This window comes from Pinus tabuliformis, chromosome 7 (genome assembly GCF_031772625.1).
Source record: "Pinus tabuliformis cultivar Carrire ecotype Pingquan chromosome 7, CPIR1, whole genome shotgun sequence".
Lineage (NCBI taxonomy): Eukaryota > Viridiplantae > Streptophyta > Pinopsida > Pinales > Pinaceae > Pinus > Pinus tabuliformis.
This window is the reverse complement of record NC_142293.1, coordinates 109,447,335-109,469,774: the sequence shown is the minus strand read 5'-3', so window position 1 is coordinate 109,469,774 and position 22,440 is coordinate 109,447,335. Positions and strand designations below refer to the sequence as shown.

Sequence of the window (22,440 nt, the reverse complement as noted above, 5' to 3'; positions counted from 1 at the left end):
CCAGTGAAGAACCCCTTTCGTTTCACGCGAAAAGGTTTCTGGTAGCTCTAGCTACGTCATTTTTAAGATCTGGAGGTATACAGTCTTTATTTGCAGTTTTAGTTATTTATCCCTCTGTTTATTTCGGTTTATTTATCTCTCTGCTTTTTATTAGCAGATCCATACCTTTCATTTTTGCGTATGCTCTTTCCCCAGCGACTCTATGCGATCTGGACAAATCAGAAACAGAAAGGAAGGATTTTTCTCATGCGTATGCTTTTTTCAGCCGCGCCCACTATTTTAAGAATCGGTCAGCTCGAAACCAACTCTGTCGAATTGGTCCGAGTCAAGCCCTCACTGAGTCGACTCGGCCATCGAACGAGTTCGGCTGGTTCGGTGACAGTGGCTCGAAAACTGAAAAAGAAAACAACGATTTTTTTACTTGCCTTTTGGGGACCCCAAACGGATTTTTAATTTGCCTATAGGTTATTTGGGGTCCATTCCCCTCTCCTAAACCATATAAAACCCACCTAACCCCTCTCATTTCCTCGCAGCCATCCCATTGCATTTGAGTGAGAATTTGAATGAGAGTTTGTGAGGAGTTGTGGAGTTTGGCTTTGGAGCAACAATGAGGAGTCTTGGGCAAGCATTGTAGCAGGAGTGAGGAGCTTCTTGGGCAGCCATTTAGAGCAGCATTGCGGAGTTGGTTTGTTGGAGCAACCTTGAGGAGGCAGTTTGTGCCTGGAGGTATTTTTTTTCAATTGTAAAAATCTGTTTTTGCTTATTAATTTTTATGTGCAAATCTGGAAATTGAAAAGAGTGTTTTTTGTGAAAGAAATGAAGATTGAAGCAATGCTATTTTTTTTGTTTTCATTTTTAGATTTTTTGCTTTCATTTCCAAGTCAAAAAATGGCAAGCATATGTTGAAATGGTTGATAGTCAAATGTATTGCAAATTCTACCATAGAAAAATTAAGGAAGGTCCTTGGGACATTAGTAGGCTGAAACAACACTTGGCGGGGATTAGAGGCCAAATTACTCCATGTGAATCAGATGGAATTGGGGATATTAGGAAGGAATTGTTAGCCAACTTTGAGAAGTTTAAAGAAGAAAAGGCTAGGCAAAAAGGGTTGGAGGCTGAAATTGGGAGGAAGAGGAATATACAAAAAATGTTGGCTACCAACGCCCATTTTGAAATTGAGGGCTCTTCCTCTATCCCTTGTATTGATGCATCCAACCCCTTCTGATATGTTCCTCCCTCTTTGGAGTCTATTCAAGAAAAGGGTAAGGGTAAAATGAAAAAGAAGGGTGATATGAATATCAAAAGTTATTTCACTGTCACACCCTCCTCTCCATCAGAGATGCACATGGTCCTCAAGCTAATAGAACTTTGCAGCCCACTTTAGATGACCATTGGAAGAAAGAATTGAGGGATATTGCTTGTGATTACATATGTAGATGGTGGTATGTATCCTCAACCGAGACCTTCACTGCTTCCCGTTCACCATATTATGAGCCTATTTTTGATGCCATACATGTCGCTAGAAAAGGCTTCAAAGGCCCTACTATGCATGAGATAAGGGGGTATCGTTGGCAGAAGGAAATTGCCTCCATTAATGAGTATTTGAAATATCTCAAGGACTCATGGGCAAGAACAGGACGTACCATCATGTCAGATAGATGGATTGATCAAAGGAACCGTACCATCATAAACTTTCTTATCTTCTACCCACAGGGAACCATGTTTCTAAAATCAGTCGATGCATCTGATAAGGTAAAAGATGGACAATTGTTGTTTCAGCTATTGGATGAGGTTGTTGAGGAGGTGGGGGTGGCTAATGGTGTTCAAGTCATCACAGAGAATGCCTCTAACTATGTTCTTGCTGGTAAATTGTTAGAGGAAAAACACAAAACCATCTTTTGGACCCCATGTGCTGCACATTGCATAGACCTCATGCTTGAGGATATTGGCAAATTAGATTGGGTCAAAAACACTGTAGATCATGCCAAAAGCATAACAAAATTTATCTACAATCATTCATGGATTTTGAGCCTGATGAGGAAACACACAGGGGGCAGGGATATTATTAGGCCTGCCATCACTAGATTTGCTACTCATTTTTTTACATTGCAATCTATGCTTTCACAACATAGAAACTTGCAAAAGATATTTTCCAGTGAAGAATGGAATCAAAGCCATTGGTCTCACAAACAGGAAGGCAAGAATTGAAAAAGAAAGTTAATGAAGAAATATTTTGGAGAAAGGTAGCAAAGATTGTGAAGCTTGCTGAGCCACTGGTTAAGGTGTTGCGGTTGGTGGATGGGGAAATATTGCCTATGGACTTCATTTATGAGGTTATGGATCAAGCAAAGGAGCAAATAAAGAGGGCATACAAGGATAACTATTTGAGCAATCATTGATGAAAGAAGGAACAATCAACTCCATCACCCTATACATGCAGCTAGGTATTTTTTGAACCCACAGTATCATTATAAAGTTAAGGCAACAAGAGCTTTGAAGGGGGGGGCTAGAGATGGATTGATTGAATCAATTGGTCGCATGATCCCATTGGAGTCTGATCAGCTAGAGATGCACCGAAAGGCCACAACTTTGAACAATGCCTCAGGTACCTTTGGGAAGAACCTAGCAAAGAATGTAAGGGAAGCAGATGAGCCAGGTAAACAAAAATTTCAATTTTCAAATTCTTAATACTTATTTTGTTAAATCGTATATAATTTGAAAGTTGGATATAATTTGTAATTTTTTTGAGCTAACTCATTACACTCCTATGTTTTTTGCAGCACAATGGTGGGAGGCTTTTGGTAGCCATTGTCCTGAATTGCAAAAGTTTGCAATTCATATTTTGAGTCAAACTTGCAGTGCTACTGGGTGTGAGCGCAATTGGTCTGTCTTTGAGAAGATTCACACGAAGAAGAGAAATCGTTTGGATCAAAAACGTTTAAACGATCTAGTCTGTGTCCAATACAACCTCCGACTCAAACACAACCAATTGTTGAACAAAAGATCTGATTCAGATCCCATTGTGTTGGAAGACATTGGTCCAACATCAGATTGGGTAGGGGAGAGTAATCCAGCAGAGTTTGATTCTGATGAGGATCTTAATTTGGATTTATAGTTGGACGCATCACTCAAACGTAATGTTCAGTTGAGTGCAGATCCTGATCCACTTGTACCAACGTCAGGGCCAACCCCAAGTCCTCTAGTTGCAGGTGCTTCCTCTGCTCAACCACGACAGAAGCACATATCTTGTCTATCTCAGTTTGCAGCTGTTGCACAGCCTGCTAGTGCTACCACTTCTACAGTTGCAATTGGAGATGATGATGAGGAGGAGCCATGGGCTGGCCTGTCTGACTATGATCCAGAGGTTGAGCCAGATGATCTTGGCTCCTCTAGTAGTAGCCAGTAGTACTGGTCACAGTTTACTTTTGTTGTAGAGGCCATTTCTAGCCTCCTTGGTTATGTGTTTTGGTTTTGATCTCTATATCATCATCATGTATGTATTGGACAGTGCACTGGGTGCCATTTTGATATAATGGATATATTCATGAGCATACTTTGAGCATATGTTGCCTTCTATCTATATTCTAATGCTGTTTGTTTGGAAACATGAATGAAAATCTTTAAAATTATGTTTTTTTTATAAAAAATAAATTATTTAATGTATTTTTATAACAACAACCGAGTCATTGAAATCAAGTCGGCCAAGTCGATACCAAGTTGGAGTCGGAGTCAGAGTCGACCCTCAGTCGAGTCGGAGTTTTAAAACATTGGCCGCGCCTTAGTGTGATCTCAGAAAATCAGAAACATTGAGGAAAATATTTAGTTTCTGGCGAAATCTAACTTCAAGCTGTAAGGTTTGGTTTTTTTTGCATGTCCATTTTGGGTTATGTGGTTTTTGTTTTGTAGGCAAAAAAGGGCTTTCTCAAGTAAGCATGCACTCCAAAGCTTCATTGATTAAAAAAAAAAAAACCCTTCCTCTTTTCCAAAAATTACTAACCTTTTAAACTAGCTCACTTGGTCCAAAGTTACTTTATGAGAATAGAGGTCTTGGGTCAAGTCTTTTTTTTTGTCGAGTTACTTTTTCAAAAAGCACATGTAACTTATGTTTTAAAGTTACTTTATGTAAAAGTGTTCTCACCCATTATAAAAAGTGAGTCACTTATAATTCTAAAGTCTCTTTATCTTTTATTTAAGTTACAATTTAGTGAGTAGCTCATAAAGTACCATTGTAAAAGTGACTTTCACTTATTTATAAAAGTGGGTCACATAAAAAAAAAGTGAGCTAATTAAATTAAGTTTGGAAGCGGGGGTTTAAAATATAACATTATCATTCACTTCCGCACATTCACGTACTTCGTCGGCATCTTCAACAACTTTTCTTCAAAAAGCCATAACTTTTTCATCCGGAAGCCGTTTCAGAGCCATTTTTTTTAATCGGCCTAATTTTTCGAGATCTTTCCATTGGAACACTTAATTTCAGCATTTACAGCTTCAATTCTGTTAAAATGGAAAGTCCATGCCAAGTTATTCTTGAGAGCACCAATTACTTCCAATGGTTGTCCTACATTGAGGATTTACTTAGAAGCGTTGATTTGGGGTAGCATCGGATGTGCTCTAGCCACGAAAATTGGTGGAGAGGCTAAAACACATGAGATCTCCAATACCCAGAAATGGTTTGGGCAAATTCTAAACAGTTTGGGAGATACTAAAATAATTAATATTTTTAATGGAGTCCCTAAGTCTAAATTTAGGGAAAATAAAATATTAATGTGAATTAATATAAAGCTATGTTAGAAGGGTGCAAAAGTCATGGATCAAGCCAAAGTTAATCTTAGCCATTGATTAGAGACTTAATATCGGTCGTTGAATTGTCAACGAGAAAAGTATAAGAGGAGGCTTTAGGGTCACTTGGAGAACACACCGAGTTGATCAAGAATTCGATTTTCTGGGGTAGGGCTTGCTGAGGAAATCGAAGGAGTGATCAGAGTTGCAACTGAGGGGCAGTGAATACAAAAGCAGAGAGGCAAAGAGGTCCCAAGACCATCGATGCAAAAGCTAAGAGAGAGGGACGCAAAGCCAACTAGAGGTCATGCAGAGACAGTCAAGGCCCACGCAGAGGCAGCCAGGACTTGCACAGTGCCAGAGAGAGTCGGCGTGGGTGACGTAGAGGCTCTAGAGGTTGACGCAGTGCCTCCAGAGGCTGACGCAGGGCGAGTTTGGGTGACGCTAGGCTATAGAGGTTGACACAATCCATAGAGGCAGACGCTGGAAAATTCGTGGGGCAGATTGGAGCTAAGAGCTGTGGGATTGTTCATCCAAGGTTTTAGCCGAAATATCTGTCTCCGACTGAGAGGTACTACTGTCGAGATCATTCTCTGTTGGGTGAGCCGATTTGGCGCCCAAATTGTATTCTGAAACTGCTTAATAATAAAACCCTCAAATAGCTACACTAGTTTTTCCGCATTGGGTTTTTCTGGAGACATTGGTCCAAAAACAAAGGTGTCACATGTGTGCTTGTTTTCCCTTCAGTGGATGATCTGTAATGTGTTGAGAAAGTACTTGTATTTATTTTCAGTATTTACATGGTAAATAACTTGTTAACTAAACAGAACAACTAGGCAGAAATAAATTAGAAAGTACATGAATAATTTCTAACGGTTAGACTTAGAAATTACAACATGGTATCAGAGGGTGGTTGCAGATCACAGGATAACTGAGGCCATCAGCCGAGTAGAGCAGCAACAGCAGAAACAACTATCCCGAGTGACAGAAGTTGTCCCTAGCGGAAAAGCAGAAAGGAAGGGGTGATGCAGTCCTTGCATCATCAATTTGAGTCGGGAGGAGGAACAGCGCAGTGGCAGAAGGGAGCAGACCTGACCTACGCAGTGCCCAGTCATCTTTCTCAGTCAGGAAGGATTGACGCCCGTGGCCAGGAGGTGTGGATTTTGCTGGAGTCGGGCTTGCACAGAGCCCAAAAGCTCTAACCTTCAGTTTGCTGAGGCATAGGAGGTTGTGGGTAAGTTGCAGAGTGAAGCTGGTGGAGTACTATGGTCAAAACAGTACCTAACACGGCAAAACCAAGGAGGAGGGAGTTGTGGCCGAGGATTTCTAGCCAAGAAATCCGGATCAGTGGTGCAGTTGCACTAACAATCCAAGTGACGGCATCTCGACATTAGCAAAGGGGTTTCCAGGAGGGAAAACGAGGCTCAGAGGGAGTCACGCCGAGAACTTCCGAAAGGGAAGTAGAGGAGTAGTGAAATGGCAGTGAACGAGGTAAGAGACTAGGACAAACTGGACAGTGTCTCAAACTTCGTAGTCTGGAAGGCCAGAATCTTGTCTGTTCTAGACAGGAATCATCTCAAGCACTTCGCCTTGAAGACGATAGCGATCCCAGTTGACCCAGTTGAGAACGACAAGTACGAGGAGGCAATGGCAAGGGCCAAGAGCATCATCCTTAACGGAGTCAAGGACCATGTAGTACCACATATTGTCGAAAAGGCAATGGAGAATGCAATATGGCAGGCCCTAACGAAATTTTATCAGCATACTTCCGTGCAGAGGAAGATGCCACTAGAAAATCAGTCGCGGTCATAATAGATGCAGAAGGGAGAACAGATCGACACCTTCCTCGGTCGATTGAAGGAGATCTGCTATCAACTGACTTCCATAGGGGCCACGCTGGATCAAGAATTGATGGTGAGGACAACCCTAAACGCAGTCTCAGAAGACTGGGAGGTGTTTGTCCAAAGCATATTGGGCAGGTCGACCCTTCCAGATTGGGAGGAATTGTGGGCAGATCTTTGCCAAGAAGAGATTAGAAGGCTGACCAAGGCGGAAAGCAGCGGTAAGGGGGTCCGAATCAAGGAGGAGGAAGAGGAAGATGATGCCCTAACATCTGAGGGAAAGCAGGAGAAACAGAAGAATAAGGACCTCTCCAAGGTCAAATGCTTCCACTGTGGGGAACTGGGTCACTATGCGAGCGAGTGTCCGAGGAAGAAGAGTAAGGGAAAGGCTTCCGAGACCAAGGCTGTGCCAGCAAGAGTGGAGAAGGAAGTGGAGACAGATGATGACTGTGCCATGAATGCTTACACGCCACTTGAGAGGAAGTGGGGAGACATCGAGCTATAGTCAAATGGACTACAGACGATGAGGGACAGGATCCTCGAGGTACCCAGCCTCTTGGATTATACCTTGCTACAAGAACCCCGAAGAGGAGTAACAGTACTAGCAAATGTCAGTAGAGACTGAAGCAGATGGAGCGACAGAGGGAGCTACAATGCAGGAGTCCCAGACAGCTTGAGGTAGTAGCACGAAGTGCATGGAATTGTTGCAGCAGCACAGAGGTCAGAGAGGGAGCACTTGTCAGCGACAAAGGGAATTTCAGCATTGTGGGTGTCTCTAGCCTGACAGAGATGTCAAAGTTGGGAGATCAGTTACTTACTTCTCAGTAGTTGAGTTGCAGTGTAGCAATTAGCAGTGGCAGTGCTATGGGCAGCATGATGCAACATGATGAGAGGGGTTGCCATACGGATGCAGCAGTGGCAGTGGTAGGGCCATGGGTAGCAGTACATGATGCAGCAGTACAGAGGATGTTGGGCAACAGGCCTAGCATCAGCACTAGGACAGATGTCGGATGATTAGGGTGATGCTCAGTGAAAAGTATTACTAGAGCACAGTCCTCGCTCAGAGGTATTGTTGATTTGGGGTAGCATCGGATGTGCTCTAGCCACGAAAATTGGTGGAGGCTAAAGCACATGAGATCTCTAATGCCTAGAAATGGTTTGGGCAGATTCTAAAGAGTTTGGGAAATATTAAAATAATTAATATTTTTAATGGAGTCCCTAAGTCTAAACGTAGTGAAAATAAAATATTAATGTGAATTAATATAAAACTGTGTTAGGAGGGTCCAAAAGTCATGGATCAAACCAGAGTTAATCTTAGCTGTTGATTAGAGACTTAATCTCGGTCGTTGAATTGTCAATGAGAAAACTATAAGAAGAGGCTTGAGGGTCACTTGGAGAACACACTGAGTTGATCAAGAATTCAATTTTTTGGGGCAGGGCTTGCTGAGGAAATCGAAGGAGTGATCAGAGTTGCAACTGAGGGGCAGTGAATACAAAAGCAGAGAGGCAGAGAGGGTACCAGGAGCATCAGCGCGTAAGCTAAGAGAGAGGGAGGCAGAGACAGCTAGAGGCCACACAGAGTCAATCAAGGCCCACACAAAGGTAGCCAGGAGTTGCGCAGTGCCAGAGATTGACAGCATGGGTGACACAGAGGCTCTAGAGGTTGACGCAGTGCCTCCAGAGGCTGACATAGGGCGAGTTGGGGTGAGGTTAGGCCAGAGAGGCTGACGCGGTCCCTAGAGGAAAACGGTGGAGAATTTGTGGGGTAGATTGGAGCTGAGTTGTGGGATTGTTCATTCGGGGTTTTAACCGAAATATCGATCTCCGACTGAGAGGTACTGCCGAGATCATTCTCTGTTGGGTGAGTCAATTTGGCACCTAGATTGTATTCTGAAACTGCTTAATAATAACACCCTCAAATAGTTGCACCGATTTTCCCACATTGGGTTTTTCTGGGGACATTGGTCCAAAACAACAGTGTCACTTGTGTGTTTGTTTTTCCTTCAGTTGATGATCTGTAACATGTTGAGCATGTACTTGTATTTATTTTCAGTATTTACATGGTAAATAACTTGTTAATTAAACAGAACAAGTAGGCAAAAATAAATCAGAAAGTACATGAAGGATTTCTAACAATTAGACTTAGAGATTACAACAAGAAGTAAAGGTCTCTATAGAATAGACTCAGGCCAAGAGGCTAAACCTAAAGATGAAGATAAGCAAGCCAAATGGGAAAATATGCAAGATCAAGCACGTGGGTTGATAGGGATCTCTATTTCTCCGGACCTTAGATTACATATCGCAGAACTTGATACCCCTGATGAAGCAATGAAACAGCTCAATAAAGTTTTTGGAATTAAAAATGAAATTAGAGCCCATCAACTCGAAAATGAGTTGCTTACGTTGGACCCCAATAATTTTTCTTCCATTGAAATTTTTTTATCCAAGTTCAAGACCCTTAGACTTCTCTTGGAAGGTGTTAAGGTTAAGAAAGAAGATGGTAGAATTATCTATTCCATTAATACTAAGTTGGGACCAACCTACTCTGTGTTTGTTTCCACCTTCCATTCTACAAGAGAATCCTTTATTTCTCAAGGACAAGATTACCAGTCCCCTCTTTTGATGCATTTGTAATTCTTTAATAAGAGAACAAGAAAAACTCTTACATCTTGGTCTTCTTAATATTGGAAACTCTTCTAAGAAAGCCTTAGCAGCCCAGCAACAACCAAATTCAAAGAATCCTAAGAAGCAGCATCCTAAAAGGAATGGTCCTAAACCAAACAAGGGTCCTAAGCAATTTCAGTCTCAAAATGAAAAATCAATTCACCAAAATGATAAGGCAAATAAAAGCAAAGGGAAGAAGACTGATAGACATTGCAACTTTTGTAATCATGATGACCACTTAGAATCCAAACGCTTTAAAAAGATGGAAGCCTTGGAAGCAGCAATGAAGAAGCATAACATCCATTTGGAGCACTCTTCAACTTCAACTTCATCTTCAGGAATAGCACTTTCTGCATGTGGTTGTCAACCATCTCGGTCTGGTTATGCACTAAATGTATCTTCTTCTTCTCATTCTCATGAGTGGCTCATTGATTCTGGAGTTTCTTATCACATGGCTAAAAACAAAACCATGTTTTCTTCTTTAAATGATTGTAACACCAAAAATATATATGTTAGTGATCATAGATCTCTTAGTGTTGTAGGGACTGGAACTATTCATCTAAACGATGGTCAATTTAATGATCTATTATGTGTTCCTACCTTACCCTGCAAACTTCTATCTATATATCAGATAACTCATTCAGATGAAGGTAAAACCGTTGAATTTTCACCTCATGATGTTGTAATTAAAGACCTAAGAGATCCTAGAAAGATTTTAGCTACTGCCATTGCTGATGATTCTACAAAGTTGTATAAGTTTAACAATTTTGAGTCATCACCTCTTCCCTCGATATTTGTTGCTCATAATGATGAAGTGAACAAACTTTGGCATAAGCAATTTGGACACTTAAACTATCGCTCCCTTCAAAATCTATGTAAGGAAAATATGGTGACAAGTCTTCCTATGGTATCTTGCAGAGATGGTGTTTGTTCCGGATGTGTACTCAGAAAATATCATCAAGATAGTTTTGAAAAACGTGCCTCTTGGCACGCCTCAGCCCCTTTACAGCTTCTGCACAGTGGTTTATGGGTCCACTTCCAGTTGTTTCATTCTCTGGCTACAAGTATTTTTTAACTTTCACTGATGATTTCTCCAGACGCACTTGGGTATACTTCTTAAAACTCAAGAGTGAAGTCTTTAACATGTTCTTGGACTTTAAGGCCTTTGTTGAGAAACAATCTGGACATCAAATTCTTAAGCTAAGATCTGATAATGGAGGAGAATATGTTAACAACAAATTCATCAACTTTTGCATTGAGCATGGAATTCAATAGCAACATAGTATTTCATATACTCCACAACAAAATGGTGTAGCTGAAAGGAAGAATCCGACTTTAAAGGAAATGGCTAATTGTATGCTTCAATCTAAAGGGCTTAGTCTTAATTTTTGGGCAGAAGCAATTAACTGTGCAAATTACATAGTAAATCGCACTCCTACTAATGTTTTAAAGAATATCACTCCAAAAGAAGCACAGAGCTCAATTAAACCAAATGTAAGTCACTTTCGTGTTTTTGGAAGTGAAGCATGGGCCCATATTCCCGATGAGAAACATAAAGCCTTAGAACCTAAGAGTGAAAAATGTATTTTTGTTGGATATTCTGAAGATGTCAAAAGATATAGACTTCTTCCACCTAAATCCAAAAATGTTATCATTAGAAGAGATGTAAAGTTTACTGAAAATATATCGACCTACGAGCCTAGTTTGGCGGATGTGCCACCTCTCTCTATCCCTTCTACTTCTGAAAATATTTCTTCTTCAGATGATGACTGCAAGGATGACAATCCTCCCCCGCCATCTCAGGATCCTCCTTCAACTTCATAAATGGGTCTGCACTAGTTGGGATGCAACCGATGCTTTTGCAGGTGATCCTACAGATCACCGGCGTACATGTTTTCAGTTCGATAGACCCTCTTCTTTACTAGCTCAAGCTTCAGCGAATTATGATCCTGACACCTTTGCAGAAGCTTCAGCCATCTAGATTGGGACGTAGCTATGAGTGAAGAATACCATTCATTATTGGCAAATGATACATGGGATCTTGTTCCTCTTCCAAAGGGACGAAAACTTGTTAGATGCAAATGGGTTTACAGAACCAAGTTTGGACCAGATGGAAAAGTTGACAAACATGAAGCTCGTCTTGTTGCTAAGGGTTTTTCACAAGTTGAAGGCATTGACTATACCGAAACCTTCTCCCCTATTGCCTAAATGAACTCTATCCGCCTTGTTCTTTCCCTTGCTGCCTCTTTCAAATGGGAATTCCATCAGATGGATGTTAAATCTGCCTTCTTGCATGAAGAAATCTATATCAAAAATCCTCCTAGCTTTATACAAATAGACTCCAGCCTTGTATGTCGGCTTAACGAATCCCTTTATGGTCTCAAGCAAGCCCCTCGGGCTTGGCATGCCAAAATGGATAGCTTTCTTTTAGATACTGGCTTTTGTAGGTGTCATTCTGACAATACTGTCTACACCAAGAGAGTGGGTAAGTCTCTTATCATTCTTGTTCTTTTTGTTGATGATCTTATCCTTACTGGTAGTGATCCCAACCTTATAAACCATGTGAAGTCCAGCCTTAAAAAGCAGTTTGAAATGACAGACTTAGGACACTTGCATTATTTTCTTTGTCTTCAAGTCTTGCAATCCAAGGAAGGTATTTCTCTTTCCCAGTCCAAGTATGCCTACGATCTTCTACACCACTTTCACATGGAAGACTGTAAGCCAACCCCTTCTCCCTTTCAGTCTGGAGCCAAACTTTCAGTCACTTGTACTTCCCCTGAAGTTGATGCTACCTTATACCGTCAGCTTGTAGGAAAACTTTTGTATCTCACCCATACTCGTCCTAACCTTTCCTTTGTTTTTGGCCTTATTGCTCAATTTATGCAAAACCCACATGAAAGTCATTGGAAAGCAGCTAAAAGAATACTTCGTTTGTTCAAGGTATAGTTCAGTGTGGGATACATTAAAGTGCAGAAGCATCTCCTCTATTGGTTGGTTTCACTGATTCCGATTGGGCTGGTGACCCTGATGATTGGAAGTCTACTGCAGGTTATGTCTTCACTCTTGGTTCTATACCTATTACATGGGCTTGCAAGAAACAAAGTGCCATTTCTCTTTCTTCAGCAGAAGTAGAGTATTGTGGCATCATAGAAGTTAGTAAGGAAGCCCTATGGCTTCGTCAGATCCTGTCAGAGTTTAGCTTTCACGAGCAGCATCCAACTACACTTTGGTGTTATAATCAAAGTGCCATTCAACTATGCAAAGATCCAGTGCAACATCAGCGCAGCAAACACATTGAACTACACATGCACTTCATCAGAAAGCTCATTCATGACCATGTTCTTGAAGTGCAATATTGTTCAACCGATGATCAAGTTCCAGACATCTTTACAAAGGCTCTCACAGAGGCGAAGTTTACTAAACTTCAATTTATGGTTGGAGTTTAGGAAGTTGTCACTAAGGGGGGATAAGCTCTAATGCCTCCTTCCTTCTCCTATTGTGTGATATTTGTACATCCTTCAATCCTATCCCGAGTTGTTCTTAAGGGGAGATGTTAGGATATTCTGACACAGGAAATAGTTAAGTATAACTTGGTCTAGTGTATAGTTAGGTAAAGTGTGTTTCTTTAGTATGTACCAGTGTTACTTGGGAGCGGAAGCGAAAGCGGAGCGTGGGAGCGAAAACGAGAGCGGGATCGACATTTTCAAAAGCTCCACGTTTTGGAGTGAATCTAGGAGTGATTTTTATAATATATATATAGATATAGATATAGATATGGATATATATATATTATTTTATATTTTGATACATATATGTCAACAAAAACATGTAGAATGATGAATTAGATATATAAAAACATAAGAATACATAGATTGATCATTGAACCATATAACATCAATCATCTAGAAGTTATAATCTTCATCAACCACGTCCACAATTGAGTCTCGTGAATCATGATTCATCAATCTTAAAGTTTCAACTTCAAGCTTTCAAAATTGAAAATTCAATATATAACACTTATCATCATTGATCACCAAAGTCGTACTTGTAAGCTAAGTTTAACCATTACAAGAAATATTATCTAACTGTTAACAACTTAACATGAAATGAAATGTTATAAAATAAATTATGAAATGAAATGAAACAACTTTCATGAAGCATCATATTCATAATTCAGAATCATTACCAATGAGTTATAATTGCCAACTTCAAACTTTCATTGTCACGACTCACAGTCATATATTGTTTACAAAAAATATCATTATGATATGAAAGAGTCAAGACTCAAGACTCAACAGTTATGAAAACTAATAGAAACTAGAAAAGACAAGTAAACTGTAAATCTATTATCTACTACTGCATGTGGCCCTTGCCACGAGAGTCTAATGTATGAGCAGGTCGTGGTGGTCTTCTAGGAGTCTCCCGCACAGACCGATGACCAGAACTAGAAGGCACATGCCCTCCACGTGAGGGTGTAGATGGAGGTGGCGACAACAAAGGAACAAGACTCAGAACTCGAGCACTGCTACTGGATGGTGGAGGTGGCATGGTTGCTGCTTCATCTTCCTCCCTTATAAGTTCCTCTTCCAGTTCTTCAAGATATAGAGTGCCATCCTCCAAATTTTCATCCTCTGGGTGGTTGTCCCAGATTTTATATGTTGGATCCTCATAAGCCCGATCACAATAATGACTCAACAATCTGAAGTTGTAGTGCACATAAACCAAGCTTTATGCCCGATTTTTATTGAATTTGTTTCTTTTCACATTATGTATGAAGTTGTAGGTGCTCCAACACCTCTCTGCAAAAGAAGTATTTACAACCTGTGATAGAACTTTTTTTGCCAATTTTGGCAAAAGTCCATGGCTGCCTTATGTTTCCCACCATGTGAGAGCATCAAATCTGTCTCTGTCTTCCATTGCATGGAAGGTACCAAACAAACCAGTGTTACTGAAGTATCTGCCTATTTCAAGGCGCGCACTAGCACATTCCTCCCTGTCAAGTATCAACTTTTCTAATGCTTCCAAATATCCTTTAGATACCTCTTCATCTATATGGGGTTTGGTCCTAACCCCACCCCCTGGTGCAGGTTGGCCCAACCAAGATGTAGAGTAGTATTTTGGTGTAAGGATATACGCCAAGCAATGTAGTGGAAGATTAAGTTTATTCCACCATACACACACAAAATCATGAATCAGTTTGTACAAGTTGGAATCATTGTTATGAACAATATCTTTTATTTGCCCCAACATGGTATCCATCTGCTCATATGCCTCGCCAATCACTGGTTTATCTGTATCTGCAAACCGAATCATGTGATAAATGGGCTTGGTGAAATCCAATACTTGCCTCACACGTGCCCAAAACATACCATCAAGAGCGGCCTCCTCCACCAGTTCAAAACCTTGCCTGTCAGTTGCATTTGTAGCCCTTTCCTTTAATACCTGCCAGTGTGGACTTGATACCATGCTAGCCAATGACTCTCTTACCTTCAAAAGGCACCTGAAGGTGAGGTAATAGCTACCAAATCTAGTCCTCGCAATCTTCAACAACTCCAATCTTGAGTGACTGCGGAAAAGGCCATGGGTATTGCTATGATTTGTAATAAATTTTATCATTTGTTTGCCTTTCTTGTACAAATCACCAATCCATTTGTATTTTTCATTTTTGTTCTTAACAACATCATGCATCAAAAGGTTCAATGCGTGAACCAAACACCCAAACCAAAATATGTTGGGGTATTTATCCTCAATAATTGCCCCCACTACCTTACAATTAGGAGCATTATCAGTGATGACTTGGATGACATTGTATGGCCCAATACGGTCAATTGTTTCAAGTAATGCTTCTGCAATGTTGATGCCAGTCTTGAACTTGTCTGAGTAATCATATGCTGAAAGAAAGATGGCACCACTAACAGACACAGCAAGAACACTTATCAATGGCTTGCCTTTTACATTTGTCCATCCATCAGATACAATGGACACCCCATGGTCAGTCCAAGAACTTGTCATTCTATTCAGAGAATGTGATATTTTTGCTTTTTCATGATCAAGTCCAATGGTTCTTGCCTTGTCATACCCACGGCTCTTGTATCCTTTAGGGGCATCATTTATGGCAGAAACCATTTCGTGCCAATAAGGTGAACGAAGAACATTGAATGGTATCCCACATGCATAGAGAAACCTATAAACTTTTGAATCCACGTCATTCCTACACCCTTCATCAAGGAAATCTGATATGCTTCTACGCCTTAAACCTGGTGACCCTGTGCCTCCATATCCACTGCCTTGGGAGGATGCTGAAGGAATTCTTTGTGCTTGTGATTGTGAGCTTGGTTCAAAGAAACCCCTTGATTTTTTAGATTTGTCTTGGGCTTCCTCCTCTTCCCTTATGTACTTGGCTCTATCTGTTGTTGACACACCTGCACAAGTTTTGATTCCTATTTTTTTATCTCCATCCCATGGCATTTTCCCACAGAGGTGTTTTCTGGCACGAGTGTATGAACATGTGTAATTATTGTTGCAATGGGGGCAATGAAATTTAGTGGTTCCACCCCCTTTCCCTGCTTTAGGCCTGTTAACATATTTCCACAATGGGGTTTGGTCTTGTTTAGTTTTTTGCTCTGAATCATGTTCACTCTCCTCCAGCTCCTCCTCACCGGGGTTTTCATCAAATCCACCTTGTCCCCCTTCTTCATCCCCTTCTTCATTTTGTACCCTCCTTTTCCTACTGTCTAGCACCATAATAACCCGAAAAGGAACCAAGAAGAAGAAAATGCCAAGAAATATAACCATGATGTTTGAAATTTGTAGTTTTAAATCTGCAAAATTTAATAAAATGGAATGGGAATGGCCCAATAGGAATGGGAAACCGAAATAGAAAAAAAATTATTTATTTATTTAGAAATTAGGAATAATTTAATAAACATTAAAAAAAAATGCTAAACATTCTATTCAACATTGTAGAGCGGCTAACCTGCCTCAAATGCGTCCAATCTCCCCTTCCTCCTTGCTCCTTGCTCTTTCCTTGCTCTCTCCTTGCTCCTTGCTTTCTCCTTGGCACCTTGCTCTCTCTCAGTCTCACTCTCTCCTTGCTCCTTAGTCCTCACTCTCACACTCTCAATCTCACACTCTCAATCTCCCTCTCTCAAATGAGCCTCTCACTCAACTCTCACAGTCACAATGAAGCCCTTATGCCCCTCCCTCCAATTTATAAAAAAGAATTCGATTTTTTTAACACGATTTTTTTTTCCCGCCGATTCGCTCCCGCCCTCCGTGCGCATCGTTCCGGAAGCAAATTTTATAACCCGGGAGCGGTCATGAGCGTTCGCTCCCTGACCACTCTCGGGTTATAAAATCCGCTCCCGGAGTGACGGGAGCGACGCTCCCGAATTGGCAGGGAGGGCAAAATTTTTTACCGAGAGCGCGCTCCCGAGCTGCACCCGCCTGGAGCGCGGATTGGGAGCAGGATCGGGGGGGCGCTCCCCCACAACACTGGTATGTACTTTTTGTAACTTACAATCCGACAGTCACAATATGTTTTAGACATGAAGTGATCCGACAGTTCATTCTCTCCTCAGTATTACCAACACTTGATTCGTGGCTTAACACCTGATTCGTCCATGATCTCTAATTAAAGAGCATGGAGGGTCATTTGTAAGGTGACCGCTCATGAGAGAAGTTTATGTAAATTTTCTTTCTTTTACATTAATAAATTGCCTGAAGTGGCCGTGTTGGCTTAGGCCGTGGACTATTTCCCTCTTTTAGGGTTTTAACCACGTCAAGAATACTGGTGTATTGATCTGTGATCTGTTTTTGAGCGGTGTCCTTCGGTGTTCTACCTGAGGAACTTACCCTGTAAATTCCTACATTAACTAACAATCTGTTACAGAGAGAATACTGAACAAAAGACTAGTGAAATGATCTCACCCTGTCACTGGAGAATCAAAGACTGATCCTTTACCTCTGGAGGCTCTGCATCACCCTCTGCGTGACTTTTGCGTAGAACTGTGCCACCCCTCCTGGGTATTATGCTACCTCTCTACTTTGGATCCTCTGTTGGCTGAGAAATTGCCTTTCCTGCCTCCCAGACTCACACCTTGGCTTTCGGCAACTGAACTTCGAATTCCCTTAGCGGAAGCTCGACTTCCCCTCACTGATTGTGCTGCCTCTGCGTCAGCACTGCGTAGGCCAGTGTCAGCCTTCCTCTGGACGTCTTTCTGTCCTCTCTCTGCCTTGTACTCTCCAGAAATTCCTTCTCTCGGATTCTCACTACCCCTCTACTGCAAGATCTCCTCAATCAATTTTCCTCCTGAGAACTTCTCACCTCAGAAAATCGATTTTCTCAATCTCTCTGTGTTTTCCAAATGACCCTCAAGCCCCTTCTTATATCTTCCTGTTGGACAACCAACGGCCTAGATTAAAACATAATCAAAGGCTCAGATTGATTTGACTTGATCCATGGATTTTCCTAAGTTTCACCCCTGATTAGATTATAACCCATTAATATTTTAATTTTCCTAAATTTAGACATAGGAACCCCATTGAAAATATTATTTATTTTAATAAAATCACTTATGGGTGGAATTTCCCAAAATGCTTTCTAGGTTCTTTGTAATACCTGTGCCCAAGCCTCGCTGCAAAATTTGAGGTTTAGAGCACATCCGATGCTATCCCAAATCAACACTCCCTCTCAATACACTGCCTCTTTGTATACTTCTCTGACTCTGAAGCATCATCACTGCATCACTGATGTTTGACGTACTATCCACCAACCATCGCACTGCTGCTTCCACTGTACTTTTGCCTTTGACACTACCACTGCCAATGCTGCATCTGGACTGAACCTCCCTCTAAAGCGTTGCATCTGCTATGCTGCTAGCACTGCCACTGCTAACACTGCATTCGTACTGCAACTCAGTTGCTGAGAGAAGCAACTGAAAACACCCAAAACTGGATAAGTATCCAATTGATACTCCTTGGTGCTGAAATCCTGACTGTTGCTAGTCCCACTCTGCCTTTGAAGCCACTGCGCTGTTGAAGCTTTGCACAGTGCCTCCTCGCACTGCCACCTCACTTCTCAAGCTCTAGCTCTCCTAGCCACTGCATTTGTCGAATCAACACTCCATAGCACCAATTGAAACTTCACCATCCCACTACTCCTAATCATGGGCTCCCATAGCAAGGTGATGATCCAAGAGGTGGGCTCATCAAGGATCCTTCCCATCTACAGTCCTCCCGACTACAGCGCTATATCATCCCACCTCCCTCCTGGAGGTATCTCAGTTGTCATGGCAAACTCCTCATCGTCAATCTTTGGGCTCAAGCTTCTCATCCTTGACCTTTTTCTTCAAAGGGCACTACGATGCATAGTGACCCATCTCGCCACATCTGAAGCACTTCACCTTGGAGACGTCCTTCTTACGTCTCTGTTGCCCCAGTTGTCCCTTTGATGCAAGGGTTGTGTTGTCCTCTTCATCCACTTTGGGATTTGACCCACTGCTTCTACTGCTCCCATCAAGTTTTACCTTGAGCAGGTCTCTCCTCAGCTCTTCTTGTTTCAAAGCTGCCCACATCTCATCCCAATTTGGCAATGTTGCCCTGCCCAGGATACTCTGGACAAAGATCTGCCAATCATCTAAGACGGAGTTTAGAGCCAATCTCACTAACTCTGAGTCTTGAGGAGTATGTCCCGCAGTTGACAGCTCATCACAGGTCTCCTTCAATTTCGTAAGGAACAAATCCACTCGCTCCCCCTTCTGCATCTGACCAGATCTCAGCTTCTGCTCTAAATACATCTTCCACTACTTAGAAGTTCCCTGACACAGTGTGGCCAAGGCATCCCACATTTCCTTAGCAGTCCCTTTGCTAGCAGCGTAGCATACCACGTGATCCTTGACCCTGTCCAGGATCATCCTCTTTGCCTTAGCCATCTCAGCTTTGTACTTTTTCAGTGGATCTGCATCCGCAGGTTCAACCACCACATTATCAACATACATCTTGAGGGCATGCTCATCAAGTAGGAAGGTCATCCTAGCCTTCCAGATGGCATAGTTGGAAGCCCCGTCCAACTTGTCCTGATCCCTCAAGCCACTGGTTGCCATCTCCTCCGAAAACTGTCGAATAACTCCCTCTTTCTCCCTACTGCGTAGCTCCTAGGCTGCCTTACACACTCCCTGATGGAGCTGATAAGTTGTTGCTCCTCTGTTACTCAGCAATCGAGAAATGCTCTGCGCTTCTTTCTTTTGACTTATTTTCAGCCTGGCAAAGTTGCCTACTGAAAATTTTGCGTCCACCAACTGCTCCTCGCGCTGAGGCTCAACGTTGCTCTCTCTGCCAATGCAAAAATCGAACTCGAAGCCCTTTCTCTCCATCAACTCACTCAGAGGGAGAGTCCCTTGGATTTTCGACCCTCTGACAAGAACTGCACAAACCCTCTAGGGTTTGACTTTCTGCCTCCTGCAGCTTTTCAATTTCCCATTTTGCTTAGCGCTGGGGTTTCTTGTTCTGCTCCTCTTGCTTCTCCTGCACTAGCTCTAATACCATGTGAAAATTCCTACACTGGAATCCCTACTTCAGAAAACTGATGTTACTTCTCCTACTTGATTAAATCATACAAGTTATTTACTATCTTCTACAGTAAATTTCGAAGTAAATACATATGCAACATTCACATAATTAATATATTTGCAAAAACAAAATATTGAGCAAGAAAGAACAATGCAACACATAGGACACAGTTGTTTTTGGACAAATAGTCCCCGAAAAAACCCAATGTGGGAAAACTAGTGCAGCAGCTCTAAGAGTTTATTATTATGCAGGAGAAAGCTCTGAGTACAATTCTTAGGATGCTCAACTAGCAACCTGTTACAGAGCGAATACTAAACAAAAGATTGGTGAAATGATCTCACTCTATCACTAGAGAATCAGTGACAGATCCTTCAGCTCTGGAGGCTCTGCATCACCCTCTGCGTGGCTTCTGCGCAAAACTGCGTCACCCCTCCTGAGTATTACGCCGCCTCTCTGCTCTGGATCCTCTGTTGGGTGGGAAATTGACTTTCCTGCCTCCCAGACTCACGCACTGGCTTCCGACAACTGAACTTCGAATTCCCTTAGTAGAAACTCGACTTTCACTCACTGATTGTGTTGCCTCTATGTCAGCATTGCGTAGGCCAGCATCAGCCTTCTTCTGGATGTCTTTTTGTCCTCTCCCTTCATTGTAATCTCCAGAAATTCCTTCTCTAGGATTCTCACTGCCCCTCTACTGCAAGATCTCCTAATCGATTTTCCTCCTGAGAACTGCTCACCTCAGAAAATCGATTTTCTCAATCTCTCTGTGTTTTCCAAATGACCCTCAAGCCCCTTCTTATATCTTCCTGTTGGACAACCAATGGCCTAAATTAAAACATAATCAAAGGCTCAGATCGATTTGACTTGATCCATGGCTTTTTCTAGAAGTTTCACCCCAGATTATATTAATACCCATTAATATTTTAATTTTCCTAAGTTTAGACTTAGGAAGCCCATTGAAAATATTAATTATTTTAATAAAATCAGTTATGGATGGAATTTCCTAAAACGCTTTCTAGGTTCTTTGGAATACCTGTGCCCAAGCCTCCCTGCAAAATTTGAGGCTTAAAGCACATCCAATGCTATCCGAAATCAACATAATAGATGGTACTAATGGATCCCATGATGTGACAAGCTACTCTCTGCTATAGTGGAGGCCAACAGCTCTCAACGCTCACCCTACAAATGCCAATATGACCCTCTGGAGGGCTTAGACCCCATATAGGGAGACTAAACCCAAGATGAAGACCCACCTGCAATCCTGTATAAGATCCAATGCGTCTCCTCACCTTCCAACACAACAAACCATTATTGCAATTGAGTAAATGAGGTTACAAATCATGGAACCAAGTGGACACTTCATAGTGGCATGCCCTTCCATAGTGGGATTTAGAACGTGCAAGTGTCTCCAAGTTCAAGGAGGTTGATCAAGGACCTTATTAGGTGGTTTCAACCTCTAAGGGAGTGATAGGTCCATGGTACACCCCTCAAGTGGCACTGTAGTAGGTGTCATGTGATATAATGATGGAATGTTGCGGGGCATCGAAGGAAGGCTCCAAGCCACATGCCATAGTACAAGGGTAGTTATGATAAGGGAAGCCCACACTTGGGTGTATAGATGTAGGAGGGAGCAATGGTGGTACATGAGACCTTAGTCTTTGTTTTTCCACCCTTCTTCATATGCCTTTTGTCTTTTATTGATTTTTTTTATGTAACTGCTCGAGGCTCCAAGGAAGGAGAACATGATGTGAATGATGTAGCAGTGAATACCCCCTTGAGGACGGGCAGTTCATCACCCACTAGGGGTTGGAACAATCATGGATTCCTTAATGATGTAGGGGGGGCTCATATAGGGGCCCTAGGAACCAAGGTGGTGACCAGAATGACAGGGGAGTAGAGCTCATGTTGGCTTTTGCCCAAGTTTACATTTCCTATTGATAGTGGCCAAATTATGCCTTTTACTTTCTTTTTAGCTGCATCAACCTCCGAAGCATTGTTCCAGGCTGACCTAAAGTGTGGACAAGGGGAGGGGGAAGCTAACTCCTTGTGGACCCAATGGACAAATGCGGACCCAAATGGGAAATATGTGAAAGAGGTTATAATGGGCAGATACGGGTGATGTATATGGTGTCAGGAAGCGGGACCATGTAACCAAAATCAAGGTCTCCCATGTAGTGGCCCCCCAAAGCTAGTAGCCAATAAAGGAGATCCCAGGGACTAAGATACAAGGTTAACCGCCAAGTTGGACAGAGAAGACAACAGCACAAACCAAGCCCATTATTTTCGCCGAATTCCCCCCACTAATCCATGCCCAAAAGTGTCCATGATAAGTAAACAAAAATACTCAACTACATAATGAATGCCATACCTTTGGGCTTCGAAGGCCCACCGTCAAACATATGATCATAATAGATGGGCGAGGGAGCATAATGGCTAGCTCAGGTGGTGGAGACGGTGGCACATCGAGTTATCTGGTGGTTACAAGGGGTTGTTGGTTGTTGGCTAAGGACCATCTAGGAGAAAAAATTTCTCCTATGGATATCACCCACAGGTGGTGGGTAACAGGGCCCACCAATGGAGTAAT

The 22,440-nt window shown here is 42.0% G+C and overlaps 1 protein-coding gene across 1 annotated transcript in view; it reads right to left on the bottom strand.

Annotated features, from left to right (window-relative positions):
* The window catches only part of LOC149245528 (uncharacterized), a 532,706-nt gene that overhangs the window by 204,454 nt on the left and 305,812 nt on the right, over positions 1-22,440 (bottom strand). The window lies entirely within an intron of this gene.